The sequence below is a fragment of the Trichosurus vulpecula genome, chromosome 3 (genome assembly GCF_011100635.1).
Source record: "Trichosurus vulpecula isolate mTriVul1 chromosome 3, mTriVul1.pri, whole genome shotgun sequence".
NCBI lineage: Eukaryota > Metazoa > Chordata > Mammalia > Diprotodontia > Phalangeridae > Trichosurus > Trichosurus vulpecula.
This window is the reverse complement of record NC_050575.1, coordinates 172,651,078-172,675,322: the sequence shown is the minus strand read 5'-3', so window position 1 is coordinate 172,675,322 and position 24,245 is coordinate 172,651,078. Positions and strand designations below refer to the sequence as shown.

Genomic DNA, 24,245 nt, shown 5'->3' with positions numbered 1-24,245 from the left:
TTGCTCAGCACTCCTCGGGTCGGGTCAGCTCTGCTACTGGCAGCTCCTGCTTCGGCTTTATCTTCAGCTTCGGCTATAGCTGTCTCTGGCTCCAACAAAAAAATCAATCTTCAAGATGTCTTCTCTCCTCTTACAGAGTTTTGGACGTCATCAAGCGTTGTCTGCATTAGGCTCTGGTGATTGGTTCTTGAGTTGGCCCCTCCCCTTAGGACCCTGGGAGGTTCACATCCACATAGATCAGGTTAACACCTAATAGTAAGGCATGGCTCTGGAGTTAGCACCTCCCTTTAGCCAGCCCCACCTTGGGCCCCACCCCAGTCACCAATCCACACCCACATAGGTTCCACACCTAATGGGGGGTTTGGGCCTGGGGCTTAGCACCTAGTAAGGATTACTCAAAGAAAACAAAGGCCATTTTGCTTACCAATACAAGCTCTAACACATACTGGCTGTGACTCTGACCAAGGCACTCCACATGTCAGTGCCCCAAGCTACCAACACTTTAAGATAGTGGTTCCCAATTGGTTCCTCAACACCTTTTTGACAAAATGTGTTGGGAATCCCCAAGGTAATTTAATATGCTATTCATAATATTCTTTTGGATTGATTCATTAAATGCTTACAACAACTACAATGGCAATTTTGGCCCCAAATGCTTCACATTTAAAACTTACTACATAACTGTAATTATAAAATATAATTTTTTTCCTATAGTCATCAAAAATCTAAATATAAAATTATAGAACTCTAATTATAAATAATTATGAATATTTTATTGGGATAGTCTCTTAAAGTATTAAAGCTCAGCAGGCCCTCATATGCTTACTATTATCTCAAAGACTTAATATTAAATTACTTTCTATATTTTGTTGGATATATATTTTAAATGAAATTACAACTTGGGAAATGTTTAACATAATAATCATATAAACAATTTCTATATTTGACTTTTAAAATTTGAAAAAAGTTTTCAAGATTTGGTTTAAACATGGTCTTAAATCTGGTTCTACATTGAGTTTATTCCTCTATTTTGATTTAAATCAAGAATAAAGTGAAAATGCTTGCTCACACAATGTGCTGGAAAATGGCAGAATTTTACAAGTTCTCTTACTGAGACAGAAGGTTCGTTTAAAAATTTTTAGCCCGGGGCAGCTAGGTGGTGCAGTGAGTAGAGCATTGGCCCTGGAGTCAGGAGGACCTGAGTTCAAATTCAGCCTCAGACATTTGACACACTAGCTGTGTGACCTTAGGCAAGTCAGTTAACCCCAACTGCCCTGCCTTCCCTCCTCAAAAAAAAAATAAGATTAAAAAACAAACAATTTTAAGCCCCCTAACCAATCAAGAGAAAATAGCTGGTTTTATAAAATTGTACTGCTAATGACAAGAGCTCATTAAATGACAAATGTACTTAAAGTACAATTGCATAAATTGCTTTATGTTTACCATTTATATATACCTATTCATCGTAAGGAAAGAATCTCTTTACATGACTTTCTTTTCTACCATTGGCATGCTGACTACACTCTCATGGAAACTGAATGACCAATGTTGCCAACCAGTTCATTTGAAAATCACCAGACAGAATATGAGAATAAATTTAACACTCTCCCCACCCCCCACCCCAAACAGCCTTAACACTGCATGAAGAGGCAATTAAGACTGTTTCTACAGAACATCTGTAATAGTCTGAGATGGTTTCAAAAGGCCTTGTAAACACGCATGCCCAGCAATCAGAGTTTTCAAACAGTCCGACATATGTGTTTATTTGTACTTGAACACTAGTGGCGGTTGGGAAGCAATCTGATGACAGACTAAGAACCTTCAAGAGCACACTGAGCTTAGTCCAAAGACTCAGTTTGATGTGATCACTGCTTGTGATTATGGTGATTTCAAAGTGCTGCAGAAACAAACTCATAATGCTCCAAAGATGTACATGCTTGTTGTCATAGAAGAAGCCTATATCTATAACATTTATTGTGTAAAGGGCCATTAAAGAATTTTTAGCACAAATCCCTTGGCCTATCAAGATCATCCCCCATCCCCCACCCCAGGGGCTCACAAACTAAATGGAAACCGTGGCTCTAAGACTCTTAAGTTGCAGAGAGGAAGGTGATAAAAAAGTTTCCTCACGTCAATGAAATCACCACAAACAGGTCCAAGTTACTTTAAAATTTGCTTCATGTAACAATTATTTCTGCCTCATCTATGCTAGGCATTCTTCAGTGTTCTATCTCATCTACTCTTTGAAGATTTGCTCTACCCCATTCACCACCGTATTAAACGGAGACAGCTGTGGATTTTACCCCACATTGACCCTATCCATCTATTATTCTGTAAAAAGCTATGTAGTTAAGAGAACTGTGTATTTGTTTTGGGGGAAGGGGAGAAAAGAGTGGATGTGTACTGTACACACCCTGACAGTATACTGACACACTGTACACACATCAGTCTAACATAAGGTAAGGAGTGTGACTACAGCCAAAGGACAGCCTCAGACAAAATGTTCTGAGATAGAAGAGGACACTTTTAGGTGGACTGGGGTAAGGAGTAGAAATCGAAGATTTCATGGAATTGGTAAAGCCTGAGCTAAGACTAAGGAAGAGAAAGACTGAGAGGCAGGGACCAGGAGCAAGTGGCTAGCCAGTGTGAATGCAAAGGCAAGAGAGGGCATGTTGACTTTGGATGATAGTAGTCAAATTAAACTAGAACATATAGCATGCAAAGGTGAAATAAGGTAGGAAATGTACATTTAAGACTAATACTGCAGAGGGCATCAAATGCCAGACTAAGGAATTTGAATTTTATCCTAGAGGCAATAAGGAATCACTGAAAAGTTTTGGGGAGTTGGAGTGATGTGCTAAGACAATTTCTGCAGAACTGTCTATTTAAATTGTCATCGCTTATAGCATAAGACATGTAATACATACTTTTCCTGGGTTTGAGGAGGCTGTCCTCTATACAACTTAACCAGTTCAGCCTTGAACAAATTTTAGCTTAAATACCTCCAGTGTCCCATGGAATCCCATCCTCTCTTCTTCAACATCTATCCTCCAACAGTGTCTTATGCCAGCGGGGAGATTAACGAATGTTTGTTGAATTGATATTTTAAAAGATCTTAAGTTCAATCAAAAGTGACATTAGTGACAAATTGACTTTAGTAAAATGTTACACACCCTCAATAAATTAACACAACCACATCCACCAAGAGCATCTGAATTTTTTAAATTAATTAATTTTTATTAGTTTACGACACTCAGTTTCACAAGTTTCTGAGTTCCAAACTTTCTTCCCTCCCTCTCCTTCCCCCCCCCCCCACCGCCATGGCATGTAATCTGATATAGGTTCTACATATACTGTCACATTAAACTTATTTTCCCAATAATAAAGTTGTGAAGAATTATTACCAATGAAATGAACCATGAGAAAGATGAAACAAAACCCCAAATAAAATAACAAAAAGAGAGGGCAAATAATTTGCTTCGATCTGCATTTAGACTCCATAATTCTTTCTCTGGATGCGGATAGCCTTTTTCCATCATGAGTCTTTTGGAGCCGTTTTAGAACCTTGCATTGATGAGAGAAGTCAAGTCTATCAAAGTTAGTCATCACAGAAGCAATGTGTCTGTGGTTGTGTACAATGTTCTCCTGGGCAAAGCATCTAAATTTGTAACAAGAAAACCAAGCCTTAAACTAAAGGCATAAAGTTATGGTCGTATACTTCAGACTGGCTTAGCACGGTAGAGGAACAAGGAAACACTCCAGAAACCAGTCTATTGGCAGTCCCTCCTCCTTAAGGTCAGACAAGCTTTGATTTTGATCAGTAATAGCGCCTTAATATGACCTCATACTGTCCAAGTTTTCAACTGGTATCAAATTGTTTTGACATGGATGTAGAACTTTTGAAATTTCTTTATCTGTAAAATGAAGGGGTTGGATTAGAGGATTTCTGAGGCTTCATCCAACTTTAAAATCCTACGCTCCTGGCCTACTAACACAGTTCAACATGAACAGGTACTTAGGATGGGATTCATAAAGAATGCAAAGTGTTCTTTCTTTGGGCCTAATAGCTCAGGAGTCACCATCAAATGAGGATCTTGGGTTTTAGGAAGAAGGGGGAAGAGGTGATGAGAAAGCCCTCGGCTGCTCAAAGCAAGAACATTCTTCTATAACTTGCTTCTTTCCATTAGAATAACTTGAGCTCCAACCTCATTATCATTCATTTCTAGGATACCTTTTATTACAATGTCTTGCCAAATAAACTGGGCTAGAAGAATAAACAAAAATTATTATCTCCTGTTCCAAAATTGACTTATGCAATTGAGACTCCGAATTGACCAAGTTGAAAAAATTTCTCTAGCTCAGCTTTATCACCTCATATGTCTTTTGATGGGGCCTTCAAGCATGTCTCTACACACTCCCAATTCCATCTGATTACACTGAAAGAGTATAGTGATACCTCTCCTAAGGATTCTCTTGGGAAAGTCTGTTTTCTGAAACCAAAATTTTTGTATAAATCACTTGAAACCAAGTTACCAGAGGGAGTCGTAGGGCAACCGGAGCACGAATGGGGCCTTTGCCCCCTTTTGCCCAAGATTTTCCAGATTATAGTGGGATATACATTTGATGTTATTTAGCATTCAAAAGCCCTTTCATAATCTATTCCCTTACCTCCTTTTACCTGATATCCTAGAAGGCATTTCCCACTTCCTGTATTACTTCTACCTCTAGTAACAAAGTTTCTCATGAGGAAGTGTGTCACTGGAAACCCTCCCCTTCTTTCACAGAGATAGGACCAGAGCTGAGAAACTAATTCTTCAAAGAAGCATGAGGATGGGGTAGCAATATGGTACAGTGAGTGCATGCTAGCTAAGGAGAAAGAAATCTTGAATGGAAAAGAGTTATTTAAAATGAACTATTAAACTTAAAGGCATAGAGAGAACTGGACTACGCACAAGGCAAGTTAGTCACTGTAACCCTCTCTTACAGAGAATGGCCTCACCCACAGAAATAACACCTAATTTGGAGCAGGCACCAGGGAAGACAGAGACAAACTAGCTTATTGATAGAGGTCTTCTTATCTAAAACCCAGGGAAAATTCTGTCCTGCTCTGTCTTAGTCATCTCATTCATACAAAGGAAAGATTACTCAGTAGAGATCAGCATTAATTCATTTTCATGAACATGATAAGGCAACTTCAAGATACTAGGATAAGAAGAGAAGACAGTCACACTTGGGTCATCTCTAACTATCCTTAGGGCTGTCTAAAAGGGCCCGAAGTTCTGGCAATGAGGGAGAGCATTAGGCAATACCAATTAGCTAAGCCACTGTATCTGGGCCCCATGTTTAACCAATAAACATGGAAGATGTGGGCATGCCCAAAACAATTACCTGTTTTTGGTTAATTGGCTGGGGGTTGGGGGTTGGGGGCACAGGGTTAGAAGAGAAATGGCTTTTGAAAAACAAAGAAAATACTAGAAAGCCTGAAACCAAGATACTACTCAACCCAGGATGGCTGAAACTGAATTAGCCAAAAAGCTTCCCCTAAATGGAAAGTTTTCCTGAACTTCATATAGGAACAAGAAAATCTTTTGATATGAAGGATATTATTAACTATTTAATAATTCTGATAAAATGAAAACCTCTTTAAGGGCAGGGGCTGTTTCAGGTTTGTTGTGTAAAGTTGGTGTTTCTAGCAGTGCCTGGCACACAGCATGTGATAAATAAATGCTTACTGATTGACCCACACCCCACCCACCCACCCCCCCAAAAATTGCTTCCAATGTGTGTCCTGAAATCAGTTCCATTTTGGCTCAATCTCTTATACCTCCCCCTCGGCAACACTACCAGGCTTGGAAAATAAAAATGTTGGGCCCCAAAAGACTTTAAAAAAGAAAATTTAGGTGTGATCACTATACTCTGCTTACTAAGGTAGAGAAGAGGCCCTAATCATTTTAGAGTTAGTTTTCAACAAGAATTTTGGATCTAATCTCAGTTATCCAGAAATACAGTTCACCAGAACAGCAAATTTGCCCCTCAAGCACTATTTCCTCTACACACTTTAAATCCAAAGGAGAGTTTTCATACAATTTCTGCCTGGCTTATTAGCTACACACTGGCTACTGAGATATTGAAGGATGGACTAGAGCAGAAGATAATACAGAATCAGACACAAAGGGCAGAAGTGACCTCACTAAACCTAAGGCCAGGGTACAGAGATATTCTTCCCTTGGCCAAAGAGAAAGTAATCAATTTTTAAAAATTTGTTTCCTTGAGGCTCTCAGCCCTGCTTGGGGCCTGGAGCTTCTCAGCAACCCAGCCCAGCCCAGAATGTTCACCAAGATCTCTACATAATCCCATTCCAATTGCCTTTTCTTTTATAAGCCTTTCACACTTTTTTTGGGGGGGGGGGGAGGGGGTTCCATCTCCCTCTGAAAACCCTGTGTAATTCACCAGAGAAACTAGTGGGCTCAGAAAAGAATAAAAAATGATATAAGGGATGGAGAACAGGTTTCACGTAAAAGAGTCAAAGAACTAGGGTCTTCATTTAGCATAGACAAAGCTACGGGTTGACTTGGTTACAGTCTTCAAATACAAGACAGTTTTTTATAGATGAGATACAGAACATTTAGTTCCCTCTGCCCACCAAAAGACTCAAAAAAAGAAGGAACTGACAAAGGAAAGCAAGACTGACTAAATTTGGGCAAGACCAACCATGGGTGAGGAGTGAAGGAGGATAAATTATTGGACTGGGCAACCAAGCAGTAGTGTAGTGCCTCTCTTCCTATAGAGCTATCCTGGGGTAGCCACACTATGCATGGGCAGGAGGAAGGCACTGGCTGGACCAGATGAACAATCAAGGTTCTGATAAGCTCTTGGTCTGGATTTTACCAAAAAAAAAGAAAAAAAAAGCTTTTCATTTTCAAAATTTCCAGGTGGGGGACAGTGTAGGGCTGACAACTCTCAAGTAATTGAGAAACAACTGGAAATGTCCTTCACATGATTTCCTCTATCTATGGCTTCTCTGCCCCTCTCTTGTCCTCTGGGGCAGCATAGATTTATGACATTTTTAATAGGCAGTTAATTTATTTAATATGGAATATTAATAATGAAGTGACGGGGCTGGCAGTTTAACGGTGCTGGAGGTTTTGGGGGTATTTTGGGATACTATTAAATTTTTACAGTTAACAGATGGATACTATTTCTTAGAACATATAAACTGATCCTTCTACCGTATGTGGCCAAGGATATTTATATTCCAAGCTTGCTCAGCTCCCCCCTCTTTGTTAAAAAGACACAAGAGATTCATTCCTGTGTTAAAAGTTATTCCCATGACACAAAGACTGAATCAAAACACCAAAGTTTACCTACTCAAAGTACATCCACCTAACAAAAGTTTCTTTTATTTTCCTCTACTCAAGGAGCTTCCAAATTCTTTTTAAATCTAGATGTATCCTAACACTCCTATAAGGTAGCCAGGTCTTATCCTCATGGTGGTGATCTGGGAAAACAACTCAGGTTTCCTAATTCCCAAGTAAGTAGTTGTTTGTTTTTAATGCTAGTGAAGGCAACAGTCAAACAAAAATACTCAAACAAAAAGAACAGCTTGGGGCTCCAAACCCAGCTGGGGGGTAAAATTGGCCAAAATCAGTCATTCCCCAATTGAAAAATTGTCAAAGCATATGAACAGGCAGTTTCAGATGAAGAAGTCATATGAAAAAAATGCACTGAATCACTAGTAATGAGAGAAATGCAAATTAAAACAACTCTGAGGTACCACATCACACCTTTCAGATTGGCTAACATGACAAAACAAGAAAATGACAAATGTTGGAGAAGATGTAGGAAAATTGAAACACTAATGCATTGTTGGTGGAGTTGTAAACTGATCGAACCATTCTGGAGAACAATTTGGAACTATGCTCAAAGGGCTATAAAATTGTGCATACCCTTTGATCCAGCCATACCACTTCTAGGTTTATATCCCCAAAGAGATCATAAAAGTGGGAAAAGGACATGCATGTACAAAAATATTTATAGCAGCTCTTTTTGTGATGGCCAAGAATTGGAATTTGAGGGGATACCCATCAACTGGGAAATAGCTGAACAAGTTGTGGTATATGAATGTAATGGAATACTATTGTTCCCTACCTGATCAGCAGGTAGATTTCAGAAAAACCTGGAAAGACGAATGAACTGATGCTGAGTGCAGTGAGCAGAACCAAGAGAACACTGTACATAGTAACAGCCACAATATGAGATGACTAACTTTGATAGACTTAGCTCTTCTCAGCAATGCAATGATCTAAGACAATTCCAAAAGACTAAAGATAGAAAATGCTATCCACATCCAGAAAAAGAATTATAGAGTCTGAATACAGATCAAAGCAGACTATTTTCTCTCTTTTTTTTTTCTTTTGTGTGATTTTTCCCTTTGGTTCTGATTCTTCTCAACAACATGACTAATATGGAAATATGTTTAACATGATTGCCCATGTATAGCCTATATCAGATTACAATGCCACCTGGGGCAGGGGGAGGGAGGGAGGGAGGAAATTTTAGAACCCAAAAATCTTATAAACTTAAAAAACAAAGCAAAACCAAAAAATTTGGCCAAATTACATTGACTAGGAATCAGGAGGGACCTTCAAAAGCCACCTAATCCAAGCTTCTGGCCAACACTAGAATCTCCACTATGGTGTCCCTGATAGGTGATCATGTAAACCTCAGTGATAAAAAGGTCAGTACTTGACAAAGAAAACCAATTCTGTTGTGGTACAGCTCTGGTGTCTAGAATTTTCTTCCTTGTGTTAAACTAAAATCTGTCTCCCTGATACTTCTTTATGTCCGTTTGGTCCTAGTCCTGCTCTCTAGAGCTACACAATATGAATTTACTTCTTCCATAAGACAGCTCTTGAAATAGGGAGTCATATCCCTCCGTCCCCTAAGTTGTCTTTTTTCCTCATTAAATATTCCCAGTTCCTTCAACATCAACATTGCATATTCTCCAATTCTTTCACTCTCCGATTATCTTCCAAGGAATTTGCTGCAGTAGTCAATGATTTTCCTAAAATCTGGCATGCTGCATTGTACCCATCATTTCAGATACGATCTGACTTGGGTAGAAATCATCAGGACTGTTACCTCCTTCATTTTGGATGCTATGCCAGTATTAACATGACTTATGGTTGTATTACCTTTTGGTGAAGGGTGCCACACTACCAAACTTGGTGAAAACCCAAACTGAAAAAGCAAAGAAGCAAAGCATCTTAAACCTATTCCAGCTATCACTCCCAGACAAGGAAAAGGATTAATCTTACCCAGGGGGAGAACAAGCCATTATCATCCACATGGTGTGACTACTGGGCTTCCCAACCCTTCCCCACCCTTTGGTAGATGCCTGAAACAACCAGTGCCATACTTTCAGCTTAAGGTTTCCAACTGGGTTAAAATACTGAATCCCCTGGGAAGGAGAGACTCTGAACTATTACCAATACATTATTAAACCACAGTGTGAATGAAGGATCCAAACAGGGTTTAATGAAAAAAGAAAAGAGAGAGGAGAGTAAGAATGCTACCAAGTAGAAAGGCTTGAAGTGGTAGTCAGGTTGAGGGCACGAAGCAGGGATGCTGACAGATCTGATTTGAAGCTGTTACATGCCTAGAAAAAACGATCATCCTTGGTCTCTGCCTTCTACAAAGAGGCCTGATTCAATTAAACAATAAGGGATACAAAGCTGTTCATCACTGGGTTGCTAATCTAGTGATGTAGGACTAGGACTATACCCTAAGGATATTACTGACAAAGAAAAAGAGAAGAGCTATGCCTATAAAGGAATTCCTAGGAGCAATATTTGTAAGGATAAATTATATGTGTGTGTGTGTGTGTGTGTGTGTGTGTGTACATTTTACACACACATAGAGTCACTCACTCACTCCTTTTGGAGGCCTTGATTCATAGAGGGAACCTTATTGATAGGGAGAAAATGTGGAGAAGATCCGTACTCAATTTCTCCCCCTAGCTGATTTCATCCCCCAAAAGGATTTCTGTCCAAGCCCTCTGCACTGTTCTTGGTCACGCTCTGCCTTAGAGGCAAAAAAAAAAAAAAAAAATTCCTTTTGGAGCGAGAAAATGATTTGCATAATATTCTTTGCAAGTTCATATCAGCCTCTGATAATGATCTCAGCATAATGCAGAGACGTTTGAGAAGGCTGTTACAACACTAAGTAATCATATTTTAAATTATGTTTCCCTTTATAGAAAGGTGTTGCAAAAACACACAGACATGAAATCTGTCTGTTGGAGCCCCAGTACGAACCACCTGACCATCTTCCCACTATTCTACTGTTACAGATTGCAACACTGGCTTCCAGATCTTACCAAACAAAAGCAACTAACTGTACCAGACTGCCTTTACAAAATGCCCACCTCCTTCTCTGGGTAGATGCTGGAACCCATATGACTACACGAGAAATACCTGATGACACATATGGGAAGGAGAGAACAGAACAAGCACTTATATAGCACCTACTACGTACCAGGTTCAATGCTTTTACAAATATTATCTCACTTGATCCTCACAACTACCCTTGCACAATTGGTGTTTTGTTGTTCAGTTATGTCCAATTCTTCATGACCCCATTTGTAGTTTTCTTTGCAAAGATACTGGACTGGTTTGCCATTTCCTTCTCCGGCTCATTTTACAGACGAGGAACCTGAAGTAATCAGGGTTAGTCACACAGCTAGTAACTAAGACTAGATTAGAACTCAGTGCTCTAGCCACTGCCTCACACATAAGCCAGAGAATATAACGCCTCTCCCTTCTACATGACATGCTTCAGCAATGCCATGAACTCTGGACCACAGATAGGTGGAAGCTTCTTAGCCAGAAAGATAGATAGTCCCCTTGAGTCATCCCAAAACCATACAGATGGAGCCAACTCTCTTGGGTTCTCCAGTGACCAGGTAACTTTTAAGTAGAAAACCCAACCCTCCTGAATCAACAGGAGTGAAAGTAGGCTGAGTAAATTTACCACAACAAAAAACCTAGCTTGGGGAAAACTATTCACAATTGAAGAAGTTGATGGCCAACCTAGAAGCCAAGTGTATTCGCAGGCATGCTACTGGCTGGTAAGATCACACCACTCTCCCAAATAGTCCCCAGAACCCTGTCAGAGAGGGACCTCTGATATGCTCACATTTCTGTTTTCCCAAACAGAATCCTATGCTCCTTCTTCTCAAAGGGTAAAGGGCATTCTCCTAAACATTTGGGGGTTGAATATCCTGTTTAAAATAGAGAATGGAAAGAAGGGATGCCCAGGATAGAAGCCACAAAGACAAAGGATTTCATGGAGAACTCAGCAACCTGAATACATGCAGTCCTACCATTGGCCACATCTAGGCTTCAGGTTCTGGAGAACAGCAGCGGGAAAAAGCATTTGATTCGAAGTCAGAACACCTTGGGTTGGAACCTTTTTTGCTTTGCTCCTTATTATCCCTGGGGCAGCAGCTAGGTGGTTCAGTGAATATTGTGTTGGCTCTTGAATGAGGACCTAAATTCAAATGCAGCCTCAAGACACTAGCTATGTGACCCATGGCAAGTCTCTTATCCATGTTTGTCTCAGTTTCCTCACTTGAAAAATGAGCTGGAGAAGAAAATGGCAAACCACTCCAGTATTTTTGCCCAGAAAAGCCCAAACTGGATCATAATGAGTCAGACAAGACTGAAATGCCTGAACAATATGTCTAATAGACAAAAAAACCCCAAACTACTTATTGTCTATGGCTTTGAGCTAATCACTAGCCTTCCTGTAGGGTCTCACTTATGAAATACCCACTTAATCACTTATAAAATACAGAGGTTGGACTACATGCTCTCTCTAAAGCCCCTCCTAGCTTAACAGGTTAAAAGTTATTTAAAACTTGGCAAGATAGATCTCAACAACTCCCTCTCCCCACACTGAAAGCAGGAATAGGAAGATTCCAACCAAGTTAAGCAAAGTGGATTAGAGAGAAAAAGACTGTTTAAGGAGGAGAAAGTTGATCCTATACCAGGTCTTCATGGGTAATGGAAAAGAGCATCTCTCCCCCTTTTTGCTTTCCTTTTTCTTCATTTAGGAGACTGACGCATAAAGGAAAAGCAGACCACTCAACCTCTATTTTCCTAAAAGCTTTCCTTCTTTTTTATTTAAAAAAAAAATCCAATTATAGCACCAATCTCTCAGCAGGGGTCAGTGTTCGAATAAAGAACGGGCAAAGTGAGCGGACACAACACCAGCAAGATTAATGCCTAAAGGGTTTCAAAAGTTGTATGATGCAGATTTCATTAACATCTTAATTGTAATGTATCTTTTTAATCTTCTCTCACACTAATGGCTTTATATGCTTCAAAAAAAAAAAAGGAGAAAAAACTGCTGACAACAACAAAAAATATCAATATACAAAATTTAACAAAGGCGCTTAGCAGTACAATGGAAACAAAATTAGATGCAGGAAACTGTGTTAAGTTAACACTGTGATTTTTAACTGCACAACAGTGCCCGAATGAAGCTAATACTGTTATGGCCACTTCTATTCTTTCCTGTGATACAGAGGCTATAAGAGAACTCAGCAAAGCCCTGCGGCAGGCATGTAACCAGAAGAGACATTTCAAATGGTTGGAAGGAGCATCTTCATCATATTAATTAAATAGCTTTCTAGGGCCACTGATTTAAAGAAAGGGTCATAGAAGTCATCTACTTTATAGATGAGGAAACTAAGGCCCAGGTAATAGAAGGCCCACGGTCACACAGGTAGTAACAAAGTCAGGATTCAAACCCAGGTTCTCTGACTTTATATCAGGTATTCTTGCCACTGTGCCTGGCTATTTCTATTTCTCCTGTGTCCTCTGTGGAATTATCCTAAAAGTCCACTCTAGATAAGCATTAAAATTTCTGAGTATGACTTTTACTCCATTTTACTCCTCCCAAATCAGGTATTTGCACTGTTAACAAGTGATGAATATGAAGAATCCAAAAGCATAGGAAACCTATTATATGAACTGAGACAGAGAGTAAAGTAAGCAGAACCAGGAAAACAATATGCAAAATGAAAACAGAAAACAAAAACTGCCCTAAATGCTGCAAGATCCAGACTGGCCTCAGAGAGGGGAAAATGAGCTTTCTTTCTTTGTAGGTATGTGTGCACATGAGGGTGGGAAAGGAGTATGAGCAAAGGAAGGGAATAAGCATTGAATGCCTACTATATACCACTTTATAAAAATTATCTCATTTGATCTTTATCAAAAACCTGGGAGATAGCTGCTATTATTATCCTCATTTTACAACTACGAAGACTGAGGCAGATAAAGGTGAAGTGACTTGCCTAGGATCACATACCTCATATGTGTTGGGAGACTAAATTTGAACTCAGGTCTTCCAGGGCCAGCACTCTTACCCACTGCACTACCAAGCTGCCAGACTTCTTTGACATATTGGTTAGCTTTTCTGTTTTGTTTTTTTTTTACAAGGGACAATGGCTCAAGGGAAGAAGATATATTTAGAAATAAGTATGATATAAATCAAATAAATTTTATTTTTTTAAAAAAGGTTTTCACACCAAATCAGTAGATGATGCACATGATGTGCCAAACTTACATGGATTCTAGATTCCAGAGTGACAACAAACTCAGGTTTATCCAGAAACATCAGGAAATGAGGTTCCCCACTAGACAGGTGATTCAAGTTAACTGAGAGTTGCTTTTAGACACTCTTATTTTTAAAATATTTATTAAATTCTGATGTATACCCAGCCTAAGCATACAGAGCAGGAGGACTTCATTATTCTTTGATGATTCATAAGACCTTTTAGGATTTTTGCAGTGCCCTGGAGTCATTGGGAGGAGATTCATCAGCACTGGATAATAGTGAGAAAAAATTATGGTTTTTTGTACCACTTGGTTGTTTAAATCTGAGGTAGATAGGAGCTTAATTTATACTTTTTAGCTTAAATTCATAATTGACCATTTGGAGTATACTTTTAACAAGCTGCTTTAGATCAAAATATTATAGGGGAAAAACTATACTAAAGCTTCCACCCAAGCCCACCTCAATCTTGAGCTCCTGGAAAATACCTGAAGTTCGGGAAAACCTGGAAAGATGAACTGATGCTGAGTGAAGTGAGCAGAACCAGGAGAACATTGTACACAGTAACAGCCACATTGTGCAAGGACTGATTTTGATAGACTTAGCCCTTTTCAGCAATGCAAGGACCTAAAACTTTTCCAAAGGACTCATGACAGAAAATGCCACCCACATCCAGAGAAAGAACTATGGAGTTGGAATACAGAGCAAATCAGACTCTTCTCTTTTGTTTTCTTTCTCATGGCTTCTCCCATTCTTTATAGTTCTTCTATGTAACATGACTAATGAGAAAATGTGTTTAATAAGAATATATGTGTAGAGCCCATATCAGATTGTATGCCATCCTGAGGAGGGAGGGGGAGAAAATTTAAAAACTTATGGAAGTGAATGTTGAAAACTGAAAATAAAATAAATTTAAGTGCCTGAAGTTATTGGGTACATATTTTTTTTTATTACAGAAGAAGGCAAATGCCTTGAAGTTAGGGTATTTTTCCATTTTGTCTTTGTATCTTTGGAACCTAGCTTGGTTGGTGCTTTGAACATGGCAGGAACTCAATACATGCTTACTTTATTGGTTTGAAGCCAATACACCTATCCAAATTTTACCTGTCCTAGACCAGTCTGAACCCTTTCTCTAGGAAGTCTCTTTCCAAATGGTATAGACCCGCTAAGGGCTTTCCTTTCTTGATGCAGTTTCAGTTAACATCCCTCAGTTAACTTGAATTACCTGAGATTCTGTGCGTTTGGGAAGGGAGAAGAAAGGAAAAGAACAGTTAGGGTAGAGAAAGGAGAAAGTCCTGAAGGCCTAGAATGTGCTCACTCTCTTCCCTCCTAACCCTCAGCCTGCTAGAATTAAGTCACTTACTCTCCTAACCTCAGTCTCCTATTCTGTAAAATGAGAGAGTGGGTTGGACTAGACAGCCTCTAAAGTCCGTGTGAGTTTTAAATCTATTATCCTAAGGTTCCAAGATGGGCAACCTCTGGTAAGTTTTTCAGATCCAAGTTGTTTGTTGGTGCCTACTCCCATATACTGCAGCATACTTTGTTTTTTCACCACCACTCCCAATAGAACGTAAGCTTCGTGAGGACAAGTGCCAATTTTTTTCCAATTCAATAAGCATTCATTAAGCTACTATGTACAAAGCACCAAGCTAAATATTGGTGACCCAAAGGCAAGATGAAGAACAGCCCCAGCCCTCAAGGAGCTTATATTCTACTCGACCTGGTGGGGGGGCACCAGAGACACCACTGGTAAATAGATAAGAATTTACAAAAGAATCTGAGAATAGAAAGGAAGCACTCATAACTAGTAACAATTATGTTGTCAAGTAATTCTCATAGAAAGTGGCATGAGCTCAGTCTTGAATCAAAGTAAGGATTCCAAGAGGAAGAAGGAAGAGATTGAAGGAAGGACTCCTTCGTACATTCTCAGTATTCAGGGCAGCCTGAGGAAAGGTATGGGTACAGAAGATGGAAGGGATGAGTGAGGATGTCATTTTGGCTGTGACAGGGTATGTATGTGAAGGGCAGCCATGTACAGTAACCCTGGAAAGGTAGGCTAGAACCTGACTGGGAAGGGCTTTAAATGCCAAGAGGAGGCAATGGGCCGGTGTGGGGGGCAGAGGGGGGGAGTGGAGCAGAAGTTCTTAAGAGCAGGGTGATACTTTAGGAAGATTAATTTAGGGGCTGTTTAGAAGATGAATAGGCAAGATAAAGAGTCTGAAAGCTGGAATTTCAACTAGGAGGCTGTTAGAATAGTTTAGGCAAGAGAAGAGGGCCTGGATTAGGGCTACGGTCATCTATATGAGAAAAGAGGATGAATGAGGGACTCTTGTTCAGGTATAGATTGGACTTGATGGCCTTTGAAGGCCCTTCCAATGGTGATATAATGAATCTCTAACATGGAATACCTTAAGATGGTGACAAGGAAGATTCTGATGCACTGAAAATGAATTTTTTTGAGAAGACTGAAGCTAGGAATTTCTCCAATCCCAAATGCCTGGAAAAGAACTCTTAGCTCAACACGCTGAAAAGAATACTTGTTAAGGATTCAAGAGCCCTAGGTGTGGACCTTACCTCTACCAGTAGCTAGCCTAGACCTTGGGCAAGTTATTTAAAATTCTTTGGGCTTTAGTTTCCTTCTGTAAAATGAAGGGTTTCATATGACCCTCAGATTTGGAACTAGAAGGAACCTCACAGAGTTAAGTACATGCTTTTAGACTGACTGACCATCTGGTCCAGTCCCCTGAGAAAGCAAATTACTCAAAGTGACAAAGGTGGTAAAAAGCAACTAGTCACTGAGGGCCTGAATACAAGTCTTCTAATTCCAAATTCTCTGCTGGTCCTACTACAAAGCCCATGCTGCCTAGCCTTGACTAAATAATCTCTTTCCAAAGGAAAAAAAAAATCTTTAAATCTACCGGTTTAGCATTTAAATCTGGGAGTGGAGGAAACTCACCAGAATGGGGAATATCACACCAGCCTCTAGCATGGTTTGTGCACATACCTTCCTCCAAGGCCTTAGGATCACAAGAGTTGACAGGATCTAGGAAAACATCTAGTCCACTTCATTCATTTATAGAGGAGGAAACTGAGGCAAAGATAAATTAGACTCTGATTAACTATGAAAGACTTAGCTCTTCTCAGCAATGCAAGGATCCAAGACAATTCCAAAAGACTCGGTGATGGAAAATGCTAACCAAATCCAAAGAACTATGGAGTCTGAATGAAGATTGAAGCAAACTATTTTCACTTGTTTTTTGTTTTTTTCTTTCTCATGGTTTTCCCTTTTTTTCTGATTCTTCTTTCACAACGTGACTAATGTGGAAATATGTTTAACATGATCGTACATGCATAACCTGTATCAGATTGCTTGCTTTCTTGGGGAGGGGGTAAGGGAAGGAGAGAGAAAAAATTTGGAGCTCAAAATTTTACAAAAATGGATGTTAAAACTATACATGTAATTGGAGGAAAATAAAACAATATTAAGGGGGAAAAACTTAAGTGGGAAAAACTGTCGTAGAGAGGTCAAGGGTCTTGGCCAGAGTCATATAGCTAGCAAGTATCTATGATGAGGTGTTGTTACTGATACTGATGGGATATAGACTTTGCGTTATTCTATTCTCTTGCCACTTCTAACTTATTTGTTCACCCTAATGGGACTGAAAGCAGAAGACAGGAATTGTTACTACTGCTTCTTAATAAGACCAGTAGCACAGGACTAGGGACACCACTCATTAGATCCTCACAAAAATCCTATGAGGTTGGTGGGTGATAATCTTATAGAAGAGGAAACAGGCATAAAGAGATTTGATTTGCCCAAGGTCTTAAAGCTAAAAGGTAAAGGTCTGAGTCAGCATTCAAACTCAGGTCTTACTAAAAAGTTCTGCAATCTACCCAATATACCATACAGCCTAGCTCCCCTAAGGCTGTGCTTGGGGAAACACCAGAACACCTCCGGCCTACACATTTAGCCACTAGCTAGGAGAGCACTTAAGTCTTCTCCTTTTATGCAAATATTGCATCCAGCATGTTCCAAAGCAAAGACCACAAAAGTGAGCAGAATACCTTTCAGAGCTTTCCCTAGGAATCTGGACAAACCATCATACCCCTACCTATGTTTAAAAAGCCAAGTTCATGCCTGAAGCCCCAAACAAGTTTCCCACTGTGCTTTCTAACCACTGGAACAAGACTGAAACTATAGACAGTGAAGGAAGATCTTGGGAGAACAAGTCAGTGCTAGTACTCTGGAAGTGTCAGGAAGTCAGCTTGATCTGTTCCCCCTTTCCTCAGCCTCTGACCTTGATCTTGATCCCCAGTCTTTCCCTCCAAAGGCAGTAAGTGCTTCTTGATCTAAACCTTTCCTGTTCTCCCACTAAAACATGCTTCTCCATGCCTAACAAAAATAATCCTTCACATGTGACTTCTGATCTAAGTATACAGCACTTTACAATTTACTAAGCAGCTCCCAAAGGTCAACAGCAGGACAGTTATGTTCATTTTAAAGATGAGGAAACTGAGGTTCCCAGATGAAGTGACTTAGGCTACATACCTTAAACAGCAGAAACCTAACTCTACTATTCCAGCCACCCTGGAAAGGCTTGTTCCATTCACCGTGCTATCTAGACCTCATTATGTCTTGGGTTTCATGCCAAACACCTACTAAGGAACCATTTCAGTCGTCCTAGGGACTATGGTGTTGTGTGAGAGCAATACAAACACTCCTAGAGTGGCTCAGATTTTAAAGACAGGTAATCCTCCTATCCAAAGGTGGCAACCCTTCCCAGACAAAAAAATGTAGCAAAATAGGTTAATGGAGACATTTCACTAGTTTCTCTCTGGTAAACTTTCTCTAATTCTCCTAACTTAGGAAAGGTCGACCAGGCAGCCTTCGATTGCCTCCCACTTGCAATTCTTTGCACATGGACTCTTTTTTTCTCCTCTAGCTTGCTGCTGAAAATTATGCAGGCTCCAGATTTCCAAGGAGGCAAACATCTGGTGCCCCCTTCCTAAATCAATATACTCCTCAAAGAGCTCTGATTAATACAAATTGCTGGCTTCCAAGCAAAGCTAAGATTCCCCCAGCCCTAACCCTCCCCAACTTTGCCAAACAATAAACTTATCTGGACACTGGAGCCCAGATTTCTGGAGAGATGTCACCAGGAGGCAGGCACTCTTTCCTCACCCTAGTGACCATATATAGTCACTTTTATGCAGTTCCTCCGCCTGCCCATCCACCCACTCTCCTTCCCCCCCTGGCATTTGCTTCCCAAGCACACTGGCAGTATTTGGGCAGGTTGCCACTAACCAATAGTAGCACTCTGTCCATTTTAATGCATTCTGCTCCCCTTTTCCAGGGCCTGGCTACAGATTTTAAAGTATTTCCTGGGGGGGGGGGTGTAGAAGAGAGAAAAGAGGGAATGATTCATTTAAAGAGACACAACACAAACCTGGGTTCTTCATCCAGATCCCACCTATTTGAAAATGATGAAGAAATACCAGTCTAGTACTCTCTTGGGACTTTGAAACAAGTTCTTAAAAGAAACATGTGTCCATTCACTGAATCTGAAAACTGGTTCATTATTTTAGGCCATTTGGTGGAATAACAGCGATCTCAGATCCAGAAAACCCCACTTTTTATGGTACTGATGGATGCAATCAGGGAAGAGATAAGGGGAAATTAATGTTGAGGACTGACAGAGAGGAATTACATTGGCTAAGGTTCCCATTTGAGGGTTAACTCAAAGTGAATACATTTATACACACAAGAGATATACAGATTTCACCTATTTGTGAACACATCTTCAGTTTTAAACACTCTTTCAGCTCAGTCTAATTTCCATGATATTGGCTCCACTAATCAACCCAGAATCCATCCCTTTTTCAGAAGCAGTTTCCACAGGCTTGTTTTCATCTATGGAAATCCAGGAGGCCGTCCCCATTTCAGGATTCCTCCAACAAAAGCCAATGCAATTCAAACCACTTGTCGCTGCCCCCCCCTCCTCCCCACAGGGGACCAAATTACTTTTCTCCTAAAGTTCATGTCCCTGAACAACAAGAGTTGTCTACTTTCAAACAGCATCTGTGGAGAAATACAGCCTGGGTAATGACGTCCACATAGTACCTCCACCCTTCACAGGCTTGTTTAAATAACATTTGTTGGGGTTGGTTTTTTTTTTCCTTTCTTTTCTTTTCTTCTTTTTTTTAAACTGAACTTTAAAAAAGGAGAAGGGAAAAAAGGGAACTTGCTAATGAATCTCAGTTCCTAACAAATGAGCAATTGCAGTTGACACGATGAATTATGCCCGAAGCAAGCTGGGAAACATATTTTGCAAATGATCTCATCTAGAGGCAAGCCTGGTACAACACTTGATTTGCTAAAAAAGACACAAAGGTTGTCACAATTCCTGTCACTTTGTGAATAAGGTCAAGTAAAGATGCCTGCAAACCTCACCCTCCAGTGCATGGTTAACCTATATTTTTTCCCCTAGCCATCCTGACAGTCAGATCCCAAGGAGAGTTTTGATCCTTCAGTCAAACCTGGTTAATGGTTCTCTGCTAACCCCAAAAGGAAGGGGGGAACTGAACCTAGCAGCCAAAGGCAGAGAAGGAAGGGCCTTGAATGGATCATTGATGCTCCTTTATATTTATAAAGCACTGGGGGGAAAGGGGGGTGGGGGAGAGGCCTGATTCGTTGGTACAAACCAATCAACCTTGAGGGCAACAGATTGGGAGATAGAAAACTCACCTCAAACCTAAAGGAGGAAATAAGCATTTACACTAAGTGGCACACAGTAGGCAAATTAAGTAGCATGCTGCCTGCCACACAGGAAGCTGTATGTGGCAGACACTGATGCCCAGTGCTTCACAAATATTATCTCCTCTGATCCTCACAAAAATCCTGGGAAGCAGTGCTATTATTATCTCCACTTTACACTTGAGGAAACTGGGGCAGAAAAACATTAAATGATTTACCCAGAGTCATCACAACTACTAAATGGATACAGCAAGATTTGAATTCAGGTCTTCCAGACTCCAGGCCCAGCTGCTGCCTTCAATAATCTATCACAGGTGATGCCATTGCTAAGAAGCTGAGCCTGAATAGGTGAAAGGTAAGAAAATAGTGTTACTAAGACCGAAGTCTTAGATGTGATCTACACATAGACCAATATTGGCTTTAGTTATAGTCTATGTTCTCTGTCCTCATCTTGCAAATATGTGCTGATGGTCACAAGGGAGCCCCATAGAGTTCTGATGGCACTTTGATGGTGTAGCCCTTGCTCCAGGTAGAGCTACAACGCAGGCTATTTCCCCCTCATAGCACACCTCATAGGTATGTCATTTTCCCATATAAGAAGGGCATCACATTGAGCATATGCCATAGCATCAAGGAAGAGCTGAGAAATCACAACTACTACCAAAGTGCCTGATTCAAACATGACTCACAACTGAATGCACCTGTCAGAGAAACCATAGTCCAATAGGTACTACCTCAAGAGTCTCAGTAAACAAGCCCAAGTAGACCACCAGAGCTGAATAACCAGGGAGGGAAGGTATGCCAGGGGTTCTCATTGGCCCAGTTCATGACAATCCATTTGCTTTTTAGTGTTTAACCTGCTTGGAACCTGCAGGTACCAAGAACTTCTATCATGACTCTTCCACCTCACCTTAAACTGGGTAACAATTGGCACTATTCCCATACACAACTGTGGATCATCTATGAATACAGAAGACAAGGAAAATCTTAATCAGAGAAATCTATAGATAAACTGAAAATCCTATCTTCCCCAACTATTTCAGGTGGATGGAGAGACAAAACAATAAATGGGAAAATAATCTTTACTATTATATACAATCAACCTATGTTAGGTACCAGGCACATGCCCCTGGGAAGGTAAAAGGGACTTAAATTTGCAGGAAGATGTAAATGACTAATCATAAAACCTTAGCACTGGTCAGGTAGGAAGAGACAGGACTAGATCCTCAGGTTTCAAGATTCCAAAGTTTAAGGGACTTTGCTGATCTTCTCCTTCATAGAGAGTGGTGAAGAAACAGCAAATTTGGCTTTTGGGTTTATTTTACCCTACTGTTAATCTCCCCCTACCCATTCAACATGTTAGTGAAGAAATAAAATGGTTGAAGGGTGAGGTGGTGGGGAAAAAAATCCACAAATGTATCAAATAAGAACACTCCAGGGTTAAAGATATCTAGCAAAAAGAGCCCAAAACATCATACCAATTCTTCATAATAAAGACTAGCATTTTTATAGAACACAAATGTTATCCCATTTTGTCCTTACAATCCCCTGAGAGGTAGATGCTGTTATCCTCATTTTACAGGTGAGGAAAGTGAGATGGAGGTTAAGTGACTTGCTCAGGGTCACATAGCTATTGAGTGTCTGAAGCTGAATTTGAACTCAGGTCTTTCTGACTACAGATATCTGCCTTTTATTCACTGTACCACCTAGCTGCCAATAGGCGAGGGTATAGTTGATTAACCAACCTAAATAGGTACCTGCCACCCATATCTGGGATATGGGTGATACAACATATAACTGTATAAAATATTAATAGAATGGGGATAGGGATGGGGCAGAGATACATAGCTTCAGGATAGGGATTGGAGGCTGTATGAATTCTTTTTCAGGAATAAGAGTAGTACTCCAGATTGTGCTCTCCAGTCTCAGAAAGTTATTGCATTACTGCAAACATCTTTAGAGATAATGAACTTAGTACTTCACCTTTTATTTTCCTATCTTGATGTATAAGAGGGCATGAGCTGTCATGGCAGATACGCAACACTTTCAACTCCTCACCCTCAGACTTATCATTCACACTCTATTAACATCCTGACTGGGAGGACAAGTTGTCCAAATTCCACTCCAGTTTCTTCTGAGGCCTTGGGAAGCCCTTTGCCCTTCCCTCCAACCTTCTCCCTCCCCCCAGAAAGTATGTGTGTAGTGGGACCACAGGCATCAAATGCAGAGAAAAAAACACAAATTTTTGTAAACTATGGTGGCCTTTCCCAAGTTAATGTTTCCCTTCCTGGAGTGTTGTGGTATCTTGGGTTCTATTTACCAACCCTGGCCAATTTCTAACCAAAACAAGGTGGTGCTGACCGTGGTAGAAAGAAAAGGAATATATTTGAGCACTCATGGAAGTTTAGGTGGATGGAGAGACAAAACAATAAATGGGAAAATGCTCAAAGTATCATGAAGAGTTCCCAGATTCATCATAGACCCTCAAAGTTTGGGAAATACTGCCCTAGACCTCTTAACATTATACGACTGAATAAAGTCTCCAGGACCTTCCCACATCTACTGTTTGGGTGAATGAAAAGGGAGAATGTGACTTGTTTTTTGAGAACATGATATAGTCCAGTAGAAAACCTTAAAGTTCACTTTTTGTAGGCTAGACCATGTTACCCAGAGAAAGTTTTTTTATCCTCCACTTGTTCTAATCCATGTGGGTTGCTCTCCCTTCTCTAAATTACTACAGCACCAAGAGCCTATAAACTATAAGTCCCTTTTAAGATTCTAATATATTCTTTTTCTAATAGTTCTAGGTGCAAATATGGATGTATTCGTGTCCGATCTCCTCAAAGAGTGGTGTGTCTTTCCCTGTTTTCCCAGGAATGTCTATTCCAGGATGGGGCACACATTCAATACTTGACAAATTTAACCTCTCTCAATTTCTTGAAGAATTTAATAAATATTAACTATTTGGAGCTGCTAGAAGAGATAAGTTGACATCCTGAGCTGAGGGCTTCTTCTCAGTCATAAAGCAGGACACTACAAAAATAGAGTTTTCCCAAGCTTGGCCCTCAGAGAAGAGTTGGACAAATGTACCATTCTCCCATAGGCATCAGGAAAGACCAAAAACACTGTAGTTTGCCTGGAGTAGGAAGCCCCTTCTCAGATAATTATTTCCTTCCTGGGGTGGTCATGGAGATGGCCTGTATCTCATACCCATCCATCTTCAATTTCAACCAGGGCAGGAAGCAGGGGGGGAGGGAGGGGATATTATGGGTGTGGAATAACTAGGATAAATATCTGCTATATGATCATGTTTGTTGATTTTGGTGAACTGACAAACTAGTCCCCTGGTCATTTATGTTTCATAATGAAAGCCAAAGAGATTCACAGGTCATTTAAGAGTTAACAAAAAAGAGATTTCCTCAGCCATAGCAGGAGAATAATATTCATCAATGGTAGGCACTGGCAACACCTCTAGTTTATCCAGCTGAGTGAAGCTCCCTTGACGTGGTAATCCATAATGATCTATTTAGCTGAGGGTCACAGGGTCTCTAGATCCTTCTGGTTGCTTGGTACTCAAGCAATGAAGATAGATGTCAAGAGTCTAAGCTTTTATTCCCCTAAACCTACCAAGTCTTGAGGAAGATTTCAATACCTTTTAAGAAAAAAAAAATTACCCTAACTTGCATGGGGGAGGAGGGAAACTAGAGTATTGCTCTCACCCTCCCGCCAAAACTACCACAACTACTTCCCTCTCTTTCTTTATGATCTTTGTTAGAAGAGAACTGGCTGGAGATGTGAAGGATAGATATATTCAGAACTGAAGGTCAATGTGAAAACAAAAGTGGTCAATAAAATCAGGCTTTTAAATACA

General features: G+C 40.2%; 1 protein-coding gene across 3 annotated transcripts in view; it reads right to left on the bottom strand.

Moving 5' to 3' along the window:
* The window catches only part of NACC2 (NACC family member 2), a 123,800-nt gene that overhangs the window by 84,955 nt on the left and 14,600 nt on the right, over positions 1-24,245 (bottom strand). The window lies entirely within an intron of this gene.